This window comes from Salvelinus alpinus, chromosome 3, assembly GCF_045679555.1.
Source record: "Salvelinus alpinus chromosome 3, SLU_Salpinus.1, whole genome shotgun sequence".
Lineage (NCBI taxonomy): Eukaryota > Metazoa > Chordata > Actinopteri > Salmoniformes > Salmonidae > Salvelinus > Salvelinus alpinus.
In genome coordinates this window covers 70,435,955-70,448,828 of record NC_092088.1, presented here as the reverse complement: position 1 = coordinate 70,448,828, position 12,874 = coordinate 70,435,955, and positions in this window count along the sequence as shown.

The following is a 12,874-nucleotide window of genomic DNA, read 5'->3' as shown; positions in this document are numbered from 1 at the left end:
AGATATCTCGGATAAGGGGGAGCGAGGGCTAAGAGGGTTTTATAAATAAGCATCAACCAGTGGGTCTTGCGACGGGTATACAGAGATGACCAGTTTACAGAAGAGTATGGAGTGCATTTTTCAGAACTTCTTGGGGTTAGACGCACAGAGAGAGAACTGCTCCTTAACGTAACTAACTTTGGCCTTCCGGATAGCCTGAGTGCACTGAGTGCACTTGCCTGAACGAGAGCCAGTCAGCCTGAGTAGGCGAAAGGCTCGGCACACGCAAAATGCGATTCTTGAGGTGGAGTAACTGCAAGATCACGGTCGAACCAGGGGCTGAACCTGTTTTTAATTCTCATTTTCTGTATGGGGGCGTGATAGTGAACAATATCACTGAAGATATCAAAAAAGAAGGTCCAAGCTTCTTCGACAGAGGGTATCAAGCTGATTCGATACCAATTTACAGAGGCCAGGTCATGAAGGAAGGCTTGCACATTTAAGTTTTTTAGCAAGCGTCTATGACAAATCAGGACAGAACGTTTCACTGAGTAGCCATTGCGAATACAGGCTGTTAAACAATGATCACTAAGGTCATTACAGATAACACCAGACTGGTACCTATCAGGATTATTTGTGAGGATAACATCGAGGAGAGTAGCCTTTTCTGGGTGTTTGGAGTCATACCTTGTGGGATTGGTAATAATCTGAAAAAGATTTAGGGAGTCCCATTGCTTTAGGACTTGGTCAGGTGGTTTAAGCATGTCCCAGTTTAGGTCACCTAGCAGGACAAATTTAGACTTAGTGTAAGGGTCCAGCAGAGAGCTTAGGGCAGGTAGGGTACAGGCCGGTGCTGATGGAGGACAATAACACAACAACAGTCAACAAAGAGCTATTTTAAAGTTTATGCTTAAAACCAGAAAATCTAATTGTTTGGGGACAGACAACTGAGTAGTAAAGATGATCCTTGGTAAAGATTTCCACTCCCCCACCTTTGGAAGATCTGTCTTGCCGAAATCAATTGGTCTTTGGCCTGCACCACCTTTGGAGAACGCATGCGCTTAGCATGCCTGGAGGGGATGAGGTCCACAGTACAATCCTCCCCGTCTGATAACTGTATTCCCCCCTCTGGGGTGATGCGTTGTCACGGCACCACCCCTTTGGCCCCCCCCAAACTCAGTACGGCTGAGGAGTTGAAGGGGGGGGGATGACGGCGAAGCCTCCCTCGGTCTCCACACTGGAGACGTTGGAGTTGGGTGACAGTGATTCAGTGTTCCGAGCACATCAGGGATCGATCCAGTCCAAAGTGCCATCTGTAGCTGGGAGCACCACTACGGAGGAACCCCGGCGTTGATGGAAGCAACACGGGAGCTTTTAGCAAGATTGGCTACCGCCCTTGATATCAAGCTGGAAGAAAACACCATCTGAGCAGTTCCTTATCCCCATGTGCCCCAAGTTTGCTTTGGCTCTCCGCAAATATTGTAGCAAGATGGGAGGGTCCTTCCATTGCAACAACCAGACCAGGCCGTAGACACTCTGAATGGATGCAGAGACCTTGGGTCTAGACCACCATCCGGTGATGGATGACATGGTGGCTTCCATGATCCTCCCTGACAAGAAGATCATTGGCAAGGTGCCTCGCCTCAAACCAGGACCTGAAAGAGTAAGCGATGAACGGCTGCAAAGCACTTCTGGGACCCTCTCCATCATGACGCAACTCGTAAATGCAGCTACGATGCTACCTCACCCTGCTGATCCCTCGCCTCCCAGGGGTTGGTGACAAGCTTCTTAAGGAGGCCACAGAAGTGTCAAGGCTGCTTACTATGCTCCAGACGGACATGGCACGTGCCAATGGCAAGGCTTTGGCTTCAGTGGTGACTTTCCACCACCATCTTTGGCTGGCACAGTCTAAACTGCATTTCAGAAAACATTCTTGGAGCTCCCCTTCACACCGGGTTCCACCTTTGGGCCAGGGGTAGACATCATACAGCAGACTACAAAACTGCACAAAGACAGAGACTTTGCAGGAGTTCTTGGCAACTGCACGCCCTACTGCCGCCCCTCAGAGGAGCAGGAAGACAGGGCAGGATGTCTCGAGGGTGCTCCAGCAACGTCTTGCCCCCCCCTACCACCACCAAGACGCAAGGAAATGGGAACTGGCATTTTACATAACCTGACAGCAGAAGGACAGGCATCGTGACCACCCTCACAAGCAGCATCACACGGCTAAGAAGGTTCATCACGCTCGACCTGAAGGATGCGTACTTCCACGTTCCTTTTCATCGAGATCACTGGAAGTACCTCCAGTTTGTATTTGAAGGAGTGGCTCACAAATTCAAAGTCCTCCCATTCGGCCACTCACTGGCGCTGCGTACATTCACAAAGTGCATGGGCGAGGTCCTAGCGCCTATCATGTCCCAGGGCATTCTAGTGCTAAACTACCTAGGCGACTGGCTGGTGTGTACTCAATCAAGAGAGCAACCTACAGAAGACACAAGGATAATCATGAAGCACATTCATGACCTGGGCCTCACCCTAAACAGGAGAAGAGCAACCTGACTCCCTCACAGACGGTCTTCCTGGGGATGTTGATTGACTCAACTCTTATGAGAGCACGTCTCCCTCAGGTGAGATTAGAGAAGATACAGGTCTAACTAGACCGTTTCCGGCTTGGACGAGCTGTGTTCATATTAGAGTGGCAGAAGTTACTCAGCCTTCTCACATCGGCTTCTCGATTGATGTTACTGGGATTTTTTAAAACCCCAGGCCACTCCAGCAATGGTTAAACTCTCACCATCTACACCATAGATGACACAGACATCGTCAGCTATCGGTGACAAATGCATGTGTGAGGACTCTGTTGATATGGCACTCTCACTCCTTCCTGTTGGAGGGAGTGATACTGAACAGAGTCCATCGCAGGGAGCTAGTGTGCACTGATGCCCCTTATTGGCCGCGACGACCATGGTTCAGCCTCCTGGTGTCCCTCCGCTCTGGGACCCCATGCCAGCTGCCGCTGATACCCGACCTGCTCTCTCAGGCTCGGGGGACGTTCTGGCATCCGGACCCACGTCGCCTCCAGCTTTTGGTAAATGGGCAAGTATAGGCATTCTGGACAATGTGGTGAACACATTGCAGAACGCCAGGGCTTCCTCCACCAACGCGTCATATCAAATGCGGTGGGGCATATTCTGTACTTGGTGCGAGGGTCATAATGTTGCCCCAGAGTTGTGTGATGTATAAACGGTTTAAAACTTCTTACAATCACTGTTTGATGCAGGGCATGCGGCATCTACATTGAGAGTGTATTTGGCTTACGGTTTGCCATGACGATGGCCCAGAGGGACCCACGGGTGGCCACCTATTGCTCTCCAAGTTTATGAAGCGAGTTAGACGTCTGCGTCCAGGGAAGGCCAATTCGGTGCCAAACTGGGACCTTGAAGTGGTGCTGTCAGCACTTGATAGGCCACCCTTTGAGCCCCTGGGGTTAGTCTTTGAAGCACCTATCCATGCAGGTGGCATTCCTGTTGGCAATTACCTCTACTAAGAAGATTAGTGAACTTCATGCTCTTTCAGTGAGTGCTGAATGTTTCTGAATTGGTGTAGACAAGGTGAGTGCTACCATCTGGCCTAACCCCTCTTTCTTTCCGAAGGTCCTGTCTGACAGACATGTGAACCGGCCCTTACATTTGTCCTCATATGCACCTCCCATGGCTGTGAGTGGGCTGGGTTTTTCTCCCAAGTGTGCTGTGCCTGGTGAGGGCACTAGACATTTATATTGCACGTATTGTCAACTTGTTGAATCAGGTGTGCTTGTCCAGGTCTAAAATTAAATGGTTACTGTTGGTCTAAGACACTGCATCACAGTGCAAGAGGTGTCACTGCAGTACCTGGTTCGAATCCAGGCTGCATCACATCCGGCCATGATTGAGAGTCCCATAGGGCGGCGCACAATTGGCCCAGCATCGTCTGGGTTTGGCCCGGGGTAGGCCGTCATTGTAAATAAGAATTTGTTCTTAACTGACTAGTTAAATAAAGGTTAAATAAAAAAATACTTCAGAACTGTTGTAGGTTAGGGTTTCCCAACCCTCTCCTCAGGGACCATGAGAAATTTCACATATTTGTAGTAGCCCTAAACTGGCACAACTGATTAAATTAGTCAACTATCACCAAGCCCTTGACTGATTGAATCAGGTGTGCCAATTCTGGCCTACCACAAATATGTGAAAGTCTGGTGCACAGGAGGTTGGTGGCACTTTAATTAGGGGAGAACGGGTTCGTGGTAATGACTTGAGCGGAATTAATGGAATGGTATCAAATAAATCAAACACATGGTTTCTAGGTGTTTGATGCCATTCCATTTGCTCCATTCCAGTTGTTCTCCCCTCAACAGCCTCCACTGGTTTGGTGGTCCCCGAGGAGAGGGTTGGGATGTACTGCTGTAGGTCTTATAATACTGTTGATCTTGGGATATCCTGCGTGTTATGCCTATGTTTCAGAACTCTACACCAGTGTTCCCCAACTCCAGTCCTCAAGTACCATGATTTGATGGCTGATACTGATGGAGATGTGCTGGTATAGGCTCTACTTAGAGATATCTCAGATATCCCTTGTTCCTATTGCAATTCAATGGGTGTATATTTACTTTAATGTTTTTCAACAATCTCCCATTTCATGGGTCCTCTTCTTGATTATTTTTTAACCATTCTGAATTGATACTGAACATAATTGATACACATACTCATTACCAGTGGTTCTCAATCCTGGTCCTCAGGACCAAAAGATGTGTGCATTTGTTTTTGCCTTGGCACTGCACAGCTGATTAAAATGATCAACTCATCAAGCTTTGATTTGAATCAGTTGTGTTGTGGTAAGGTAAAAACAAATGTCCCTTTGGGTCTCCAGGACCAGGAGTAAGAACCACTTCTCTATACTATTAACAAAGAAAATAAACCTTTGTTATAAAAAAATAGATTAGGTTACATATTGCGTCAATGTATTGATTTCCCTGTCACAGATGAGGGTGGAGAAGAGATTGTATTTTGAGAGACCAATGGTATCTGGTAAGACTAATGTTGAATTTATTACCACACGTCTATTTTCTCCCTGTAGGTAAACCCGGTCATCACAGTAGGGTACAGATTACCCTGCGGTCATGCTGCCCTCTAATAGTGGCTAGCTGCAGTTCAAAGCAAAGTTGGAGACAACCATGTATCTGAATAGAACATGCATTTAATGACAAGGATGTGCAGAAAGATGTTATATTTTTGATTATTGAAACATTTAATATTAAATGTTTATTTATTTATTTATTTCACCTTTATTTAACCAGGTAGGCAAATTGAGAACACGTTCTCATTTACAATTGCGACCTGGCCAAGATAAAGCAAAGCAGTTCGACACATACAACAACACATAGTTACACATGGAGTAAAACAAACATACAGTCAATAATACAGTGAAAAATTAGTCTATATACAATATGAGCAAGTGAGGTGAGATAAGGGAGGTGAAGGCAAACAAAATATATATATAAATAAATAAAAATATAAAAAGGCCATGGTGGCGAAGTAAATACAATATAGCAAGTAAAAAAAAAAAGTAGAGTAGAGATAGTAGAGAATAGAAATAATGGGGTGCAAAGGAGCAAAATAAATAAATAAATACAGTAGGTAAAGAGGTAGTTGTTTGGGCTAAATTATAGATGGGCTATGTACAGGTGCAGTAATCTATGAGCTGCTCTGACAGCTGGTGCTTAAAGCTAGTGAGGGAGATAAGTGTTTCCAGTTTCAGAGATTTTTGTAGTTCGTTCCAGTCATTGGCAGCAGAGAACTGGAAGGAGAGGCGGCCAAAGGAAGAATTGGTTTGGGGGTGACCAGAGAGATATACTTGCTGGAGCGCGTGCTACAGGTAGGTGCTGCTATGGTGACCAGCGAGCTGAGATAAGGGGGGACTTTACCTAGCAGGGTCTTGTAGATGACCTGGAGCCAGTGGGTTTGGCGACGAGTATGAAGCGAGGGCCAGCCAACGAGAGTGTACAGGTCGCAGTGGTGGGTAGTATATGGGGCTTTGGTGACAAAACGGACGGCACTGTGATAGACTGCATCCAATTTATTGAGTAGGGTTTTGGAGGCTATTTTGTAAATGACATCACCGAAGTCGAGGATTGGTAGGATGGTCAGTTTTACAAGGGTATGTTTGGCAGCATGAGTGAAGGATGCTTTGTTGCGGAATAGGAAGCCAATTCTAGATTTAACTTTGGATTGGAGATGTTTGATGTGAGTCTGGAAGGAGAGTTTACAGTCTAACCAGACACCTAGGTATTTGTAGTTGTCCACATATTCTAAGTCAGAGCCGTCCAGAGTAGTGATGTTGGACAGGCGGGCAGGTGCAATGTGACTCCTCATCCTCCAGTAACCCCACGTAGGGCCCATCAGACACACGCCAGCAGCACCAATGGGTTCTCTGGTCCCAGCTGCTCAGCTCGCATGGCCAACTCCTTCAGGCTGAATTGTATACAAAGAACAAAACAAATATTTGTCAAGCACCTTAGTGAGACATTCATGTTAAGCATCTGGTAACAGGTACCATCTCTCCCAATACCATTTCCATTGATAGCTGTAATATGTAGGCCAAAAGGAATTTCTAAGATAAATGGGTAAGATTATATAGGTGACAAAATGGCACTCCTTCCAGCTAACGTAAACTCACCCCATTCTGTACAAATATGCGCAACCGCGACATTCAAACGAGGCTGCAAAGAAAACTAATGGGATTGTAGCGACGGTGTTGACTTCAAAATCTGGGGTGTGAACTACGTTTCTATTCAAGCGTTGATCGACATGGTAATGGATCTATAGTATTGGAGAAAAGTTGAGAACTGACCCTCCGTTACATCGTGAAACTGACCCTCCGTTACATCGTGACGTGTCATGCCGTAACGTACAGCACGCATAAAGCAACTCTTTCTGTCTTACAATCTCTCTTGTTGATAATTGGATATGGAGAAGGGTGAGCCGGTCAAGGATCGATTCAGACAAGGTGGTAAATTGTATGACAAGCGACAGCTTTATTTAAGAGTAAAGATATCTGGTACAAGCGTATACGGTCTCGTTCCTTCGGCTCATAGAGAACCTCCAGAAAAAGCCCAGATAACAGAGTGCATAGACATTTTATACACCACAGAAAGTAGGTTGAGTCTGGAAGTTCTGGTCCTTTGGTTGGTTCTGGACAGGTTGTTGTCTTCTCAGATTGGTCCTGATGAGCTGGGCGTCATCCTTCTGAGTCTTATAGCAAAAGTTCTTTGTTACCAAATGTTCAGCTAAAACAGGAGATTTTGTGTGTGCGTAGTCAGCCCCCTGTCCTTGGGTATGCGTGTGTGTGTCTTATTATCTCGTGAAATGCAGACCCAAGCACTCTTTTGATCAAGGCCTTTCCTGCCTTATCAGTGTTTATGAAAGGTCTGTGCCAGCCATCTGTCTTTGGGTGTGTGTGTGGTTCTCTGTATCTGTTTATGAGTGTGTGAGAAACCCTGCTTAGAAAGAAGTTAGTTATAACAATGTAATAGCAATATGCTTGTGTTATTTTAAATGGTATTTATTACAAATCCCCCTCTTCACGTCTCATAAGAGACGTGACAAAAGCTAGGACAAAAGCTATAAATGACAAAATTAGAGTAAACTTTATCAGAAGATAAAGTTTTGATTCCCTCTCTTCACGTCTCACAAGAGACGTGACATAAACTTTAAGCGAATCCAGGCACAAGAAGGGAAACTTTTTCCAGAAGAAAAAGTTTTGATTCCCTCTCTTCACGTCTCCTAAGAGACGTGACATAAACATGGGATCAAGCAGGAGTAGTATATGCAGAAACTTTCTTGAAGAGAAAGTTTCATATGCCCTCTCTTCACGTCTCCTAAGAGACGTGACATAAACTAGGTAAGAGTAAGAAAAGCAAAAGTAAACAACCAGGGAAACTTTCTCAGAGAGAAAGTTTTAATTCCCTCTCTTCACGTCTCAAAAGAGACGTGACAAAAAATAGCTAAGACAAGCAGAGACAGGGAACTTTTTCAGAAGGAAAAAGTTTTGATTCCCTCTCTTCACGTCTCAAAAGAGACGTGACATAAAAAGCTAGATCATATTAAACCCTCAGGTCCATCCCTCTATACAACCTGTACCAGGTGGGCTCGTCGCCACCCGGGAACTTCAAACCTTCACAACAGGGAGGACAAACATCACTTTTTATTCATTCGACAACATCAACTACAGCGAACCAAGGGTCCCCCTCTGTCAGGCCCACTCTCCTGCGAAAGCTTGATTTCGTAACAGCCTCTCCAACTGGAGCATCAAGCAGCGGCATCATACCATAGGCCCTTTCCACATCTGTAACAGACTTCTTCAAACAAGGTATGATACAGGCATTACGGAACATGAGCATATTAAAAACAACAACTTAGGGTCAGAAATCCAGTAATCATCACTGTAGTGTACTTACCAAACCAACCACCCAGCCATGGGAACAGTCCACTCTCCTCCACACCTGCAAGACCCCTCACCTCCACCGATAACCTCGCCAACCCACTCAGAGCTTTTGAAATGCTCCCATCCGGACTAGTATTGTTAGGGACAAACGTGCAACACTGTTCTTCAAACATCTTACAAAACACCTCTCTGGTTGGCCAGACTCATATCTAGTGCTAGCCTATTTTGTCTAGTGGTTCGAGAGGTGGCATCCAATTGTTCAGCCATCCCCTTCAGTGCTGTGTGGGTGTAGTTAACAAATCATTGTTGATTATAGTAGATATAATTGATCCAGGCATTCTGCTTAGCATCAACAATAGCTGGGCCAAAAATGGGCAATAAATGCCACAGGCCATCATTCCTGTTTGATGTCTGATATTCGTGGGGGACCCCTATTGGGACCCCAACAGGTTGGTGTGCATGTTATCTGTACCCTCGGACCAAGGAGCGTCACGGTTCTGCCGTCTCCTGGGTTGGTACCGAGTCTCTGTGTCATGTGCAGCTCCCAGAAGTAACCTCAATAATAGTCAATGGTGTTATCAGACTGGCCAAAGCACATGTGCCCTGACAATCTCCTTTCAAAATGGGGTCAACCGCCTGGCAGGTCCACACCTCCACCATACATCAGCAACACCTCTAGTTCATAGTGACATTAGTGATGCAGGCAGTAGTAGGGAGCCTCCCTTATTCTATACCCCTACCTGTACCAGTGATACAGCTGTAATATCCCCCATATGCCTTAACTCCTCACGGTACCTTCTGGGGGGGGACTTCTGGGAACACAAGACTCAGAGTTTTACACAGGGTTGAATTTGGCTTAAACTTTCCAATATGCACATCCAACCTTCCCCCTTACTTAGGGCAAATGGGTGAGCAGCCAGAATAGGTCTGGCATGTCCACATACGACACAGTCCTTTTTATTAAGTGTTTTGTAGGTCAACCACATATTCTCCCTTCCCTCATAACCAGTTTCAGTCCCCAATTGGTCACTATCTGAGATGTCTTTTACATTTATTACCTATACCAGATTGTAGAGTTCAGGGTGATGGCGTGGGACTTGGTCTTGAAGTGGTGGAGGAGGCCGGCTGATCCTGGTCTGTTGGAACTGGTGGTGGTTCTGGCAGTACTGTGATGGTAACATCCCCATCGTATCCTAAACAGACAGCTCAGGACTACAAGCAGTCCTGTAAAGCCCCATCCTCTCCCAGAGAACACATCATCAGCCAGAGATCAAGCAACACTTTCACTTCTATGAACAAACACAGTGAGGAAAGGTCGGGGGCAGGGAATTCTTCATTAAGGAGTTGATCCCCGAACTCTATTAGCAACGGTTCTTCTCCTTAACTCTGTGATCATTCGACAGTGTCAGTGTGTCTCACCCTCCAAGTGCGATATGCCCCCAGATCTAGTGAATCACCTTCTCCTTTAATTCACCTGCAATGCATAAAATCTTGGACATACAGGTTTGTTTAACAAACAGTTTCTCATTTGTTCTATCTGATTATATATTTAACTTCTATGCCTATTTTTTTTTTTTAGCTAGAATTTTAAATTTTAAATTAGTTTATTATCCAATAGGCCCCATCCTATCCTAGACCACAATGTACCCCTCCCCCGTTTGATACCTGGCTCTGGCCAGGTATCAACCTTACCTATTCTAAATAATGACTTAGTAAAATATTCTTATGTTCTACATTATTATGTAGGAGCGCCCCTTTCATTTTCCACATGTCCAATTCTCCCTTTTGTCTCCATTCAGTAACTGTTATCTACCCATTCTGTTATCTCTGTCCTGGCGCCCCCTTCCAAAACTCCCTTCTCTGCTCTCAAACCTTCAAGGTCTCAGCAGTGCGGGGAGGGCCACTCTGTCTGCCCTTTCCCTTATCTGTCTGTAGCTTGGTCCCAAACATTAACTAAGTGTCTCACTGTTTTGACTTTATCTAAAATCATGGATTTAAAATTAACAACATGTCTTATAGTGTCAATCTCTAAAGTCCTTACATAACCTTAATAAACCTATCTCTATCTTCTTATGGCCAAAACAAATGCTAACCATATAAATTCCTTTCTTTACTAATAAGCTCTCTATCACTTTTATTTCCATGCCCTATAGGCTTAAAATATCTCCTGTTCAAACCAATTCAATAACAGCCCATTCAAAACCGTCATAGCCAATGTTTAAAACCAGAAACCTGACTCCTCTGTGGTTAATTGCAATTATGGTCAAGAGTTATAAACTCTATTATCTCAAAATTAGTATTCCAAATGACCACGATTTCATTATCCTCACTACATTTCCCTGTGGGTGATCAAACCACATGAAAATGCAATGAAAATAGGTCAAAAGGTTACACCTACATTCGTGTTCCATACCATATCTAGACATACCAAAAGAACCCTTTATCTTAATAACAAAGTCCCTTGCCTAAATAAAACTCAGAAAGTAAAACTCCTATTCCAATATGAGTGTATTCTTTTAAGATATCTTGTCTCTGGGAACACGGAAAACCCCTTAACCCAAACGTTTACCACAAAAACAAAACCTAATAATTATGATAATACCCTTAAATCATTCGTTTTAAATTTCCCCGATGTTTCATGTAACAGAACTGTGATAAACGTGTACTGTCCCTTTAAAAACTCCCTGCCAGCCATACCAGGTTGCGAGTCGTTCATTGTTCCCCATAATGAAAACAGATCACGTTTAGAATACGTTTACTTATTGTTCGAATTCTCTGGTGTTACCTAAACAAAAAACCAATAACTTTCAGCAACTTTTGAAAAGTATCTCAAAGCTATAATGTACACATTTTCCCTCTAAATGACACAACCAATTTTCTCTAGCATAATTTAATACGGCCACACCCGGTGGGGAAAGTACACATTTTATCCCGTTCCTCCTATAATACTCAATGCTAAATTCAAAGTTGTGGTTAAATATATGGATTTGCCAATCATTATCAAATGTTAAATATGCAGGTTTAGTACTTTTATCAAATAGATTAGTACAGTTCAAATAAAGATATGCGTTTACTAGCGCTCAACCTGTGTTCAGAACGCAGCAACTAGCCAATATAATACCAAAAATGACTGTCTTATTCATGCCTCTAGGCAAAACATCTAGTTACCCCAACTAAGTTCGGCAGCAAAACTATCGTATAAGTAAAATCAACTTCTCAACTTTCTCCATTCCAAAGTGTAAACTTACCATATACTTCGCTAAATTTATATCGCATGTCAGCCAATCCATAACAATAATATCATTAGTCTGTAAATTTAACCTAAATAAGTTATTAAATGTATTCTCTTTACTCCGAATTGGTTTTAAGTTTTTCTCTGTCACCAGCATTCAAACAGGCTCCCCGTTTGCTGGGAGACCGTTGAGTGCTGCAATACTGCCATCTTCTGTCCATTCTCTGTACAGCGCTCCACCCCAGACTATTCTAAGAGTTATGAGTGTGTGGAGGAATATCACAAATAAGGGGCCAGATATCCCTAGCCTTGCCCAGGGAGGGAGAAATGTCCCTCTAACTGGGTGAGGTTCCTTTTTCAGGGGAGGCGGAGTTTGATGCCGCATCGCATCGCATCGCATCGAATCGAAGAGTGATACATCAGTACTCTTCTCTCCCCCTCTTGTTTCTGAAAAAGGACCGAAGAAGTAAAGCCTTCCTTTTCAGAAACATCCAAGTGAATATCGTGTATTTTATGCTTATTTATATTTTACTTTATTAGCTTAAATTCTATCACAAATTTAACACTGTAATTAGACTATCTGAATATACTTAGCCCGTCACCGGTTAGTACCAGCAATGTATTCCTGGAGACACGTACTCTGTCTTATCTCAGAGCTCCTCCCTCGCACACTCAGAATTGTATAGATGTTATTTATTTTACAGACGTTGTGGAATGCGCAATCAACTTTTACACACGTTTTAAGTTATAATTCTCTTCTCTATTTTTAACTAGCAATGTACATCATTAAACAATACTCATTAAGCAGTTGACATTTACACATCCGACCCTATTGGTACATGGAGCGTTTGTCATTAAACAATACACATTAATCAGTTGACATTTACACATCCGACCCTATTGGTACATGGAGCGTTTGTCATTAAACAATACACATTAATCAGTTGACATTTACACATCCGACCCTATTGGTACATGGAGCGTTTATGAGTGTGTGAGAAACCCTGCTTAGAAAGAAGTTAGTTATAACAATGTAATAGCAATATGCTTGTGTTATTTTAAATGGTATTTATTACACTCTCCACCAGGTGTAGCACTTCTCTCATCGTTTAAAAACAAGAAAGGGACAGTGACGGGAGTAAGGGGGGGATACCTAGTCATTTTTTGCATCATCACTGCAAGCGA